General features: G+C 39.7%; 1 pseudogene; it reads left to right on the plus strand.

The window, feature by feature from the left end:
- The first annotated feature begins 785 nt into the window (after nt 1-785).
- LOC149267532 (pentatricopeptide repeat-containing protein At3g12770 pseudogene) lies at nt 786-3,994 on the plus strand (annotated as a pseudogene).
- The last annotated feature ends 6,581 nt before the right edge of the window (nt 3,995-10,575 follow it).

Genomic DNA, 10,575 nt, shown 5'->3' on the forward strand with positions numbered 1-10,575 from the left:
AAAACACCAACAAAAATTCTTTGAAAAAATACTTGAAAATAGAATTCATCAAACTTTAAAATGCAAAAAATGTATTACAAACCCAAAAAATATAACTATAAAATCATTACCTTCATATATTCTAAACCTAAAGAATATTTTCTTTCGTCACTAATATAATAATATTACATTACCTTGAACATAAATCCAATATTTTCTTTTATCATTTTAATCAGATAATATCTTGAACATAAATCCAATATTTTCTTTCATCATTTTAATGTGACGATACCTTGAACATAAATCCAACTTACTAAAAAATTGTACTATAGGTCATCTTAGACTTATAATTCATTTCACAAAATATACCAAATCCCATTTTTTTTTTGAAATTAACAAGTAACTTTTCCATGAGAATGATATAACCCCACACATAATGCTATAGAGTATTAAAACAAATATTGAGCATGCTATAGAGTATTAATTGTGCTTAGGGCATTAATTGAGCAACGGCTTTTAGTTAAGCCAAAATCAAACGGTGGGCCCGCAGCCCAATTAATACCCTATAGCATACTCCATTGATATGGTCGAAATTAGTGACCAACATTATGTCTCCAATATTATGGAATGAAAGGAGGAACTCAGCTGTGACAGCCAAAGGCTTTGTAATCCATCTTTCAATCATCTTCTTTCCACTCTGCCAATGTGTGAGAGAAAAGTTCTATAAATAAAACCTCTGACTGAAACGGCATGCTTGGCTTCTTCTCGACGATCAGTAAACAATGTCTCGATACATCCTTTCAGCTCTAAGTGGTAATGATCTTTGGTTCGATAATGGCAGGAAGGGAAGCGTTGGCTTCTTTTCATCGCCATCATTGCACATTCAAACATCCCAAATATATTTTTATCTTCTTCATTCAGCTTCACGATGGCCTTGTCAATCACGCTGCCACTACCCATATCGAAAGATCGGACTGGAGATTGGAGAGAAATAACATACATTTTACTTCCAAGGAATTTCTATCCAAGGAAGCTCTGCACCAACAACTAGATAATCCTCTTGATCTCAGTAAGTATGCCTCTCTTTTGCGGGGGTGCTCCCAGATCAAACCACTCAAGCAAGTCCAGGCTCAAATGTACACATCTGGATTTTATGAAAATATCTTTCTTGGTGCCAAACTTGTGAGCATGTATGCAGTGTGTGGCAGTGTGGAGGATGCCCGCCGAGTGTTTGACAAAATGGTTGAACGAAATCAGAATGCATTTTTATGGAATGTGATGATAAGAGCTTATGCTGGTAACGGATTTTGTGAGGACGCCCTAATGCTATATAACGAGATGCTGCAGACAGGCTTACAGCCAGACAAATTCACCTTTCCGCCAGTGCTGAAGTCTCTGGCGGGGATCACAGCTCTGCAAGAGGGCAAAGAGATTCATTGTCAGATAGTCAGAGTTGGCCTTGAGTCGGATATGTTTGTGGGTAATTCTCTTATATCTATGTACGCAAAATGTGACCGTGTAGAGTTGGCACAGAAGATATTTGACAGAATGTCTGAAAGAGATGTGGTCTCATGGAATGCAATGATTGTTGGGTATTCCCAGAAAGGGCATGCTAATGAAGCTTTAACTCTGTATACACAAATGCAACTGGCAGACATGATACCAGATTCGGTCACTATGGTAAGTGTACTGCAGGCATGTGCCCATTTGGGAGACCTGCAACAAGGAAAGTGGATCCATGATTATATCATTCGGAGAGGATTTGATTCAATTCTTTGTGTGGGAAATTCTCTCATAGCTATGTATGCTAAATGTGGGAATGTGGATGTTGCACGCCAATTGTTTGATGAAATTCCCAAAAGAGATGTGGTCTCATGGAATGCAATGATCGCTGGATATGCACAGAATGGAGAGGCAAAGGAGGCTTTGGCGCTCTTTCAGAAAATGCAACTGGAAAACATCAAGCCGACATGTGTTACCATGGCCAGTGCACTTCAGGCATGTGCCCATTTAGGAGAGCGGCAACAAGGCAATCGGATTTATGACTGTGCAGTCGCAAGTGGACTAGATGCAGATGTGCTAGTGGGCACTGCCATCATTGACATGTACGCTAAATGTGGGAGCATAGAAGTTGCGCTTGCATTGTTTGATCAGATGACTAACAAAAATGTTGTTTCATGGAATGCAATGATTTCTGGGTGTGCTCAGAATGGACATGCAGATGAGGCATTGGCTCTTTTTAACCAAATGAAACTAGGACAAACAAAACCCAACTCAGCAACTATGGTGAGTGTGCTCCCGGCATGTGCCCTTTTAGGAGCTCTGAAACAAGGTAGAATTATCCATGGGTATATAATTAGACGTGGGTTTGATTTGGATATTTTTGTGGAAACTGCGCTGATAGACATGTATGCAAAATGCGAGAGTACAGATATATCAAAGCAAATATTTGATAAAATGCCCGAAAGGAATGTGGTCTCTTGGAATGCGATGATTGCTGGGTATATCCAGACTGGGCATGCTGTTGAAGCCTTGACACTTTTTAAACAATTGCAATTGGCAGATGTAATCCCTGATTCGGCCACCATGATAAGTGTGCTCCAAGCGTGTGCCAGCTTAGGAACCTTACAAGGAGGCAAGCAAATCCATAATTATACTGTTCAATATGGTCTGGAGTCGGATGTTTTTCTAGAGACTGCCTTAATAGATATGTATGCTAAATGTGGTAGTATAGAAATTGCACGCCAGATATTTGAGAATATGTCTGAAAGAACCGTGGTTTCATGGAATGCAATTATTGCTGGGTATGCACAGAATGGATATGCTAATGAAGCATTGATGCTTTTTAACCAAATGCAACTTGTGAACTCAAAGCCTAACTTGGTTACCATGGTCAGCGTGCTTCCAGCATGTGCCCATTTAGCAACTCTGCAACACGGTAAGCGTATACATGGTTACATAATTAGAAATGCCTTCGAATCTGACATCTTTGTCAGTAATTCTCTCATTGACATGTATTCCAAATGTGGAAAGATAGATCTTGCACGTCAAGTATTTGATAAAATGTGTAACAGAGATGTGGTCTCATGGAATGCCATAATTGCTGGATATTCGATGCAGGGGTATGGTGAACATGCACTTGCAATCTTTTCCCAGATGCAAAGAACTACGACCATGGAGCCAAACGATGTGACATTCCTTTGTGTTTTGAATGCATGCAGTCACGCAGGTCTGGTGTACGAGGGATGGCAGCACTTTAATTGTATGACTAGCAATTATTGCATCTCTCCAAGAATGGAGCACTATGCATCAATGGTTGATCTTCTTGGCCGTGCAGAGCATCTGAATGAAGCAAAACAATTTATAGAGAAGATGCCATTAGAACCAGGTGCTAGTGTATGGGGAGCTTTGCTTGGTGCATGCAGAATTCATAGCAATGTTGAACTAGGAGAAGTTGCTGCAGAACATCTATTTAACATAGAGCCTGAAAATACGGGATATTATGTGCTTATGTCAAATATCTATGCTGGGGCAGGCAGGTGGAATGATGTGGCAAAGGTAAGGGTAATGATGAATGATAGGGGTTTGAAGAAACCCGCAGGTTACAGTTCTGTTGAAGTGAATAGTAGAATTCACACATTTGTTGCAGGAGGCAGATCACACCCACAATCTGAGGAAATCTATGAAATATTGAATATCTTGGCTGGTCAGATGAAGGAGGAAGGGTATATGCCTATGACACATTATGTCCTGCATGATGTGGAGGATGAGGTAAAAGAGCAGATGATCTCCAGTCACAGTGAGAAGCTGGCCATTGCTTGTGGACTTATAAATACAAGTCCAGGAACCCCTATTCAGATCACCAAAAACCTTCGAGTGTGTGGTGACTGTCACAGTGGCATTAAATTCATCTCTAAAATTGTCCAACGAGAAATTCTTGTGAGAGATGCAAATCGCTTCCATCTTTTCAAAGATGGATCATGTTCTTGTAGGGATTATTGGTGAAGTTAACTAAAATAATATTTCATTCACTTGTGTTGGTGGTCACATTTGCCTTTTATTTTTGTTTCTACTGTATAATGTTGTGTTTGGTATTCAAACTTAGTGCAATTTTAGAATGCCAGAGATCGTGCTGATTAGACTGGGCAACCTTAAAAACCAAGTTACAAAGCACATCTATATTTACATTGCTAATTGATCTGTAAATGAGGAACTTATAGCCTACTCACTTCACCAACATATATCCATTGAAGAATTTAATTCTAGTCTCTGTTCTCCATGTTATACAGAGATCTCTATATTTAACAATGGCTACAAGGCCTCTATTCTAGATTGCAATTTGGAGTACAAACTTCTATGCAACACTATTTGCTCTGCAATATGGCAATAAACAAATGCAATGTTGCTTAATCAAAATTCAATTGCTTACCAATTGACTCCTTCCAATGGATTGCCAATTGCATGGGCTGCTTATAGCATATTCAAAAACACTGTGATTCATAGTTCAAGACTCAATGGAATCAGTGCAATATAATGGTGACATTGAATGATTGATCCCAGGATTGTTACACATATAGCTCTATCCCAATTCAGGCCATAATTTTCATTGCAGTGTTATGGCTTTCTGCGAACCATTACATATTCTTATCATTGGCATGTACAGAGCTTCAAATTAGCTTTCACTGGAAACCAGAAAACAATTCACAATGCCTTGACAAGTTTCATGTGCTTTTAATTAAACTCCAATCCAACTTGTACTCCATTTAATTAGACTCATCCTCATGGATTATCCAGCATCTATTTGCCACCCAATTGTTCCAATTGTTCGCTGGTGGGTAAGTTCATCAGCTAGTGAGTTATTCTTTAACTAGGTTGCAACTTAATCAAACATTACCCCATGCTTGAGATGCTTCCCTGCTATCACTTGCTTCCACTGAAAAGCTACTTGCATCGATGTGACTAACCTCTTGTGCTGCTACAACTCCTTGGACAACTTATACTTCTTAGGATGGAGATGCGAGAAACTTTTCATTTTCTTTACTTTTTATCTCTCCAAATTTTTCTCTTGGAAGTGCGGTTTTTAGGGTGAAGCTCTAAATGAATTTTCCAACTCTTTTCTTCCCAATCTCCTTCTCAACTTGCAGTGGTGGAAAAAGATCTTGGTGTTGTTAAATGGACTGCTTGACATAGTCATTTTCTCCTTGTGCGTATGAATTCGTTGTTGGTTTGGGGAAGTCTTCTCACCCTTCTTCTTTCAAAAACGATTTGATATGTGGAATGTGGCTGCTTCTCCTGGTAAGGATGCATCTAAATGGCCTTTCTTCCCACGAAAGAAACATGCTTTGTCATACCAACAACTGGTAGCTCTATGGCCTTTCTTCTTGCAACAATGACAAACAATGGATGTATTACTTATTGCAGACCTATTTCTTTTTGTCTCCTTGTTTTGACTGATCTTCTTGCCACTTCTTCTAAGTGTTGGTGTAGGTTGAGTCTTTGCACTTCACTCATCCTCATCCTTCTGAAGTCTATTGCAAGAAGGATAGTGGTGGTGTGCTGCTACCCTCATTTTCCGGTTCTCTTTCTTCAGATGAGAAGGCCAATTCTTCGATGCCTTTTGCCTTCACAAATATGATTTCAGTGTTCGTGGTCTTTTCCTCTCTACCATCGAATTTTAGACTGTCATGCTTGATCCTTAGTGTTAAAATTGGCAACTAGGGCCAAACTCCATGTGGGTCATCTTATTAATGGCAGCTGATATTTTTCTTGGATCCCTCTCATTGAGAAGTGTAGGATTGATTGAAAGATCATCCGATTCCGATAAGTATTCATGGAGATATGAGTTTATTAGTGTTATGGGACAATTTGTCAAGGTCGGCCAGCAACCAAACAAACCCCACTTGTGCCCAACGTTTTAGTATAAATAGAGGTGGCCTTCAGGTGATTTCCATAGACTCACTTGAGATCTCTTCCTCTCTACTTGTCTTTGGGTTTTAGTAGGAGGAGAGATCCTAAGGGATAATGCTGCCCTAATGGAGATCTACGCTGCCCTAATGAAGAAGCCCTAGACGCAGAAAGGAAGGGAGATCTAGTATGATGAAGGAGGCCTAAACAGCAGACTCTAACGCAGCCTATCATACCTATATATACGCTGTTCTAGAAGAGTTTGGGACAGCCCTTAGAAACAGCAATAGAGATACATAAACAGCAAACAAAAGGCCCTAATACGCAGTCCAACAAGGTGCCCTAGCCACAGTCTAAGGAGGCCTAATGAACAGCAAACAAAAGGCCCTAATACGCAGTCCAATAAGGTGCCCTAGCCGCAGTCTAAGGAGGCCTAACGAACAGCAAACAAAGGCCCTAATCCGCAGTCTAATCAAGGATACCTAGCTGTTGTTTTGTCTACAATACACAGCCCTTATCAACAGCACAAGGAGTCCCTATGTATGCTGTAGGTGACAACATGAATCTAAGTGTTGTAGGTGCCTAAGCGTGTTGGAGATGACAGCATGGACTAAGTGTTGTAGGTGCCTAAGTGTGCTGTAGATGACAGCATAGTGCTGTAGATAAAATTGTTACAAGGCATGAGTTAAGGACTGGGAATTCACTGTCATAAAGAAGAAACAGTGAAGTCTGCTCTCTAGGTTGTATGTTATCTAGTGAACACATGACAGCGACATCTTCAGTCTGATGTATGGCATGTCAGATATATACATGTTATAATAAATGGAGGACAGTCTTGTGGAAGGCAGAGACAACCTTCCCTTAGAGAACAATTGCAGACAAATCAAGGCAGACATTGTGACGGTTAGTTGACTACACTTTGGAGGAGTCTAGCTGCTCTGCTAGGCTGTAAGCCATAGCAAGCAGCTAAGATTGGTAAGTGTAAAGCAGCATATTGGATGCAGTGATGATGAGTGCAGCATTGAGTGCAGATCAGTGATGAGTGCAACATTGGGTGCAGATCCGTGATGAGAGAATCTCAGTGATTGTAGCAGCACAATGGCAGGAGCAGCGGCATGAAGTGCATAGCATAGTCATTAGGTCCAGCGCTGTGATGATGAGTGCAACATGGTGCAGCATGGTGAGGTTGAACATGTGGACGAGATGCAACACAATGATAGGTGAAGGAGTCACCTTGGAGAATCAGTTGAAGGAACATGTCTTCAACTGATCTCATGTAGAGATGATCTATTCTCTTATCTAGAAAGTCGAATTGTTGACTTTTGTTGTAAATGTACTCTCTCTCTCTGTTGAACTATTGAAGAACATATTAGAAGAATTGATCAAGGGTTTCCCCACATTGGGGTTTGTCCCTCGCTAGCGCCACATCTTGTGTCCTCTTGTCTTGGCTTGTCTTCTGCGATTTATGTTTATGTTTTATCTGCAATTTACTTTAATGCCGATGTGATTGCTATCTGGAAAAGATAATGAACTAACTGTGAAAATTGAAATAAATTGCTCTAAGCATGGAACATACCTAAAATTAACACTTAGTCTAGCTGCAATGGGGATTAGGATGCATCTTCTCTTGCTTAGCCCTTGTCCATAGTATCTGGTTTGCTTTAACAATTTTGAACTAATGCCCTTGGTATGCTTTTCAAATTCGCCAAAATGCACTTGAGAAATGTATAAGGAAGGTGAGCTTACCAGAGTATTTAGGTCACAATGCTGACCTCGACAATGGCAATGGAAGGTAGCTTTACCTCCTTGGTCTCTTGGACAATTGCTTGTATCACTGCTTATACTTCTTCCTTCTCTACTAACTCTAGCTGTAGTACAACTGTCATTTGAGTGAGCTTGTCCTTTTGTTAACTATCCATCTGGATGACCTTCTCTCTTCATTGCACAAGGCACACTTTGCTCTTGTCCCAATTTGTTGTGATAATTTTGGGGGAGTCCTAGCATTCATCAAAGGCACACTTTGCTCTCGTCCCAATTTGCTGTGATAGTTGTGGGGGAGTCCTAGCCTTCATCAAATCACTTATATAGCAATGGCAACAATGCACTGGTTTTTTTTTTCAACTAATGAAAATCATTAGCGTTTTTTTCTTTGAAAAAATTGTTCTCCATCTCTGCTATATTTAGTTAAACATTTGGACCTTCCTCTTCTTGAAGTTTAACATTGATGGCTTGTAAGTCATCCAACCTCTCTCTTAGCTTTACCCACGCTAATTTCGCTCTCTCTTTAAAGCAATATTAGCTATGACATGGTCAACGATTCAATTGCTTTGATGTTGTATGATCCATAAATGAGTCACTGATGGCCTATTCGATTCACCAACGTGGATCTTGTATGGAATTTACTTCTAGTTTCCATTCTTTATGCTATATGGAGATCACTATATTCAATGAGAGAGTGGGAATAACATGAAACCGCACCAAGCCATATGCATTGAAGGAAAGGTATGCCAAATCGACTTGAAATCCATATGTCAAACAATTTAAAGGAGTAGTATATATATTTTTTAATTTTCAAGTTCCTAGTTGAACACTGCAATCTTTAAAATACTACAAAGTCGGGATTGTTGGACGGTCCTTGGATTGGCCTCACATTGACCAATGATGCTTGAGAATGCAATATAACCTAATGAGAAGGTATGTAACTATTAATAAGAGCATGGGACAATAAAGAAAGTGCCATCAATTATTTCAGTGATAGAGAGGCAATAATTGGTTGGAAAGTGAGAATTAAATATTTGTTATTAATTTAATATTTAAAAAATTGTCTATAGGAAATCCTTTAATGAAAGGTCAAGGGAGATGTTACCACACATTACCAGGGAGTGAGGCCTCACCCAAAGGATGCACACAACAAATAGTGATGTGTACAACCCTATACATCTTGTGTATGACCTCCAAGTCAACCCTCAACTCTTGTGTGAAGGCCAGGTGAAGGTTGACCTTCACACCAATGGTCTCAAGCTAGATTATTTCTATTCTTTAGAATTAAAATTAGAAACTTAGCTAATTACTCATAACAACCATCTCATGACAATGATTGATCTCCCGATTAGACAAGAAATTGATCTAGATTGGATAATTATATTGTTTGTCATCCATCTTGATGCTTTTAAAGTGTACAAAGTGGAGAAATCAACTCACATGCCCATTTTTACCAGCGGGACCCAGTTTGGCAAATCAGGGTCTAAAACCTTCCGAGAGCATTTTGAAGCATCAAACGATGTTTTTTAGGGGTAAAACTTTGCTTCTTTATTGCCCCCCTCCTGCCACCTCCTCTCCCCCCGCACACACACATATGAATCTCCTTGTTAAAATTGACAACTAGGGTCAAATTCCACTTTGAACAACTCATTTCATGAAGATAATTACTGCATTAAATTCCTCTTTTCGAGAGGACCAAAATCGACCTAAACAACATCAAATTTGGATTAGGAGAAATGTGTTTTTGAATTTATGCCCTCTCATATGCAAATTGTCAAGGTCGGCCTCCACACCATGTAAGATCATAAAGCCCAACCGACATGTCTCTTGACCCTCTCCATCTTACATAAATAAAGGACTCCTCCTACCTCATTTAGATCATCCAATGCTTGGAGATATGTTTGAGGCAACCGTGTACTTAGAAGAGGAGGACGAAGGGTGGTTTGCCTTTGGGTTTTCTTTTGCATGAGGGTCGAGATGCTTTAGATGGACAGCCGTAGGCATTGAGGAAATTCTAGATAGTTTAGAATATGCATTGGGATTATGTTGCGTGGGACCTCTTTACTTCAGGTGAGCCATTGCTCTTGGAGGGTTACTTCAGTTAGGCCGCAGGCCTTTATTCTCTTGTTTGATGGGCCAAGTTCCGCAAGAAGGATGGCTGAGGTTGTTGGAGCAAGTTTGGGCACGTTTCATGGGCATTTGAGGGCAGTTCTGAGTTGTGTTTGTCTTGATGTGTAGGCCACATATTTTTTATGGAGATTAAAGGGTTTGGACCAATGTCTGATGGAGATTGTAAAGCCTAAATATCAGTCCATCCTAAGCCACAATCTTCGCTAGGAAGTGTGAGCACTTTTGAAGTTAATCACATGAATTTGTTGCAATATGTTAGGACTGATGTATGCCCTAACCAAACCTGCAATCTTCTCAGAGTTGATCTATTTTGGGTTCAAAATCATCAGCAAAGAAGTCTAAATTAGTTGATCTAAAATTGAGCTTCTTCAGGAGACTGTCTTGTAGCCACTTTGTCTATCGTCGACCTCTATCTAGGGTAGAGTATGCCAACTATTGTTTGAAGGATGAATGAAAGATTTGTCTGGGCTAAGTCCTGGTCATTTTGATGGAGGTATTAATCTTAATGTTGACAAGTCACGTTTGAATTTGATTGTACTCTCATTCTCTATTGAACATTTCTTATTTGATAATAAGATGAATTGATCAAGGGTTTTTCCCATCTTGGGGTTTTTTCCCCGGCTTGAGGCATATCCTTGTGTCCTCTTGTCTTGGCTTATCTTCTACTCTTATCGTCTATGTTCTTTCATCAAATACTCTCAATATGATTATGTTCTATGTGTTGCTAATGGAAATGAAATGAATTAAAATTGGGCTAATATGGATCTTAGAAGTAACTGTCCTAAGCAAAGAACATGTTGA

This window comes from Pinus tabuliformis, chromosome 6, assembly GCF_031772625.1.
Source record: "Pinus tabuliformis cultivar Carrire ecotype Pingquan chromosome 6, CPIR1, whole genome shotgun sequence".
NCBI lineage: Eukaryota > Viridiplantae > Streptophyta > Pinopsida > Pinales > Pinaceae > Pinus > Pinus tabuliformis.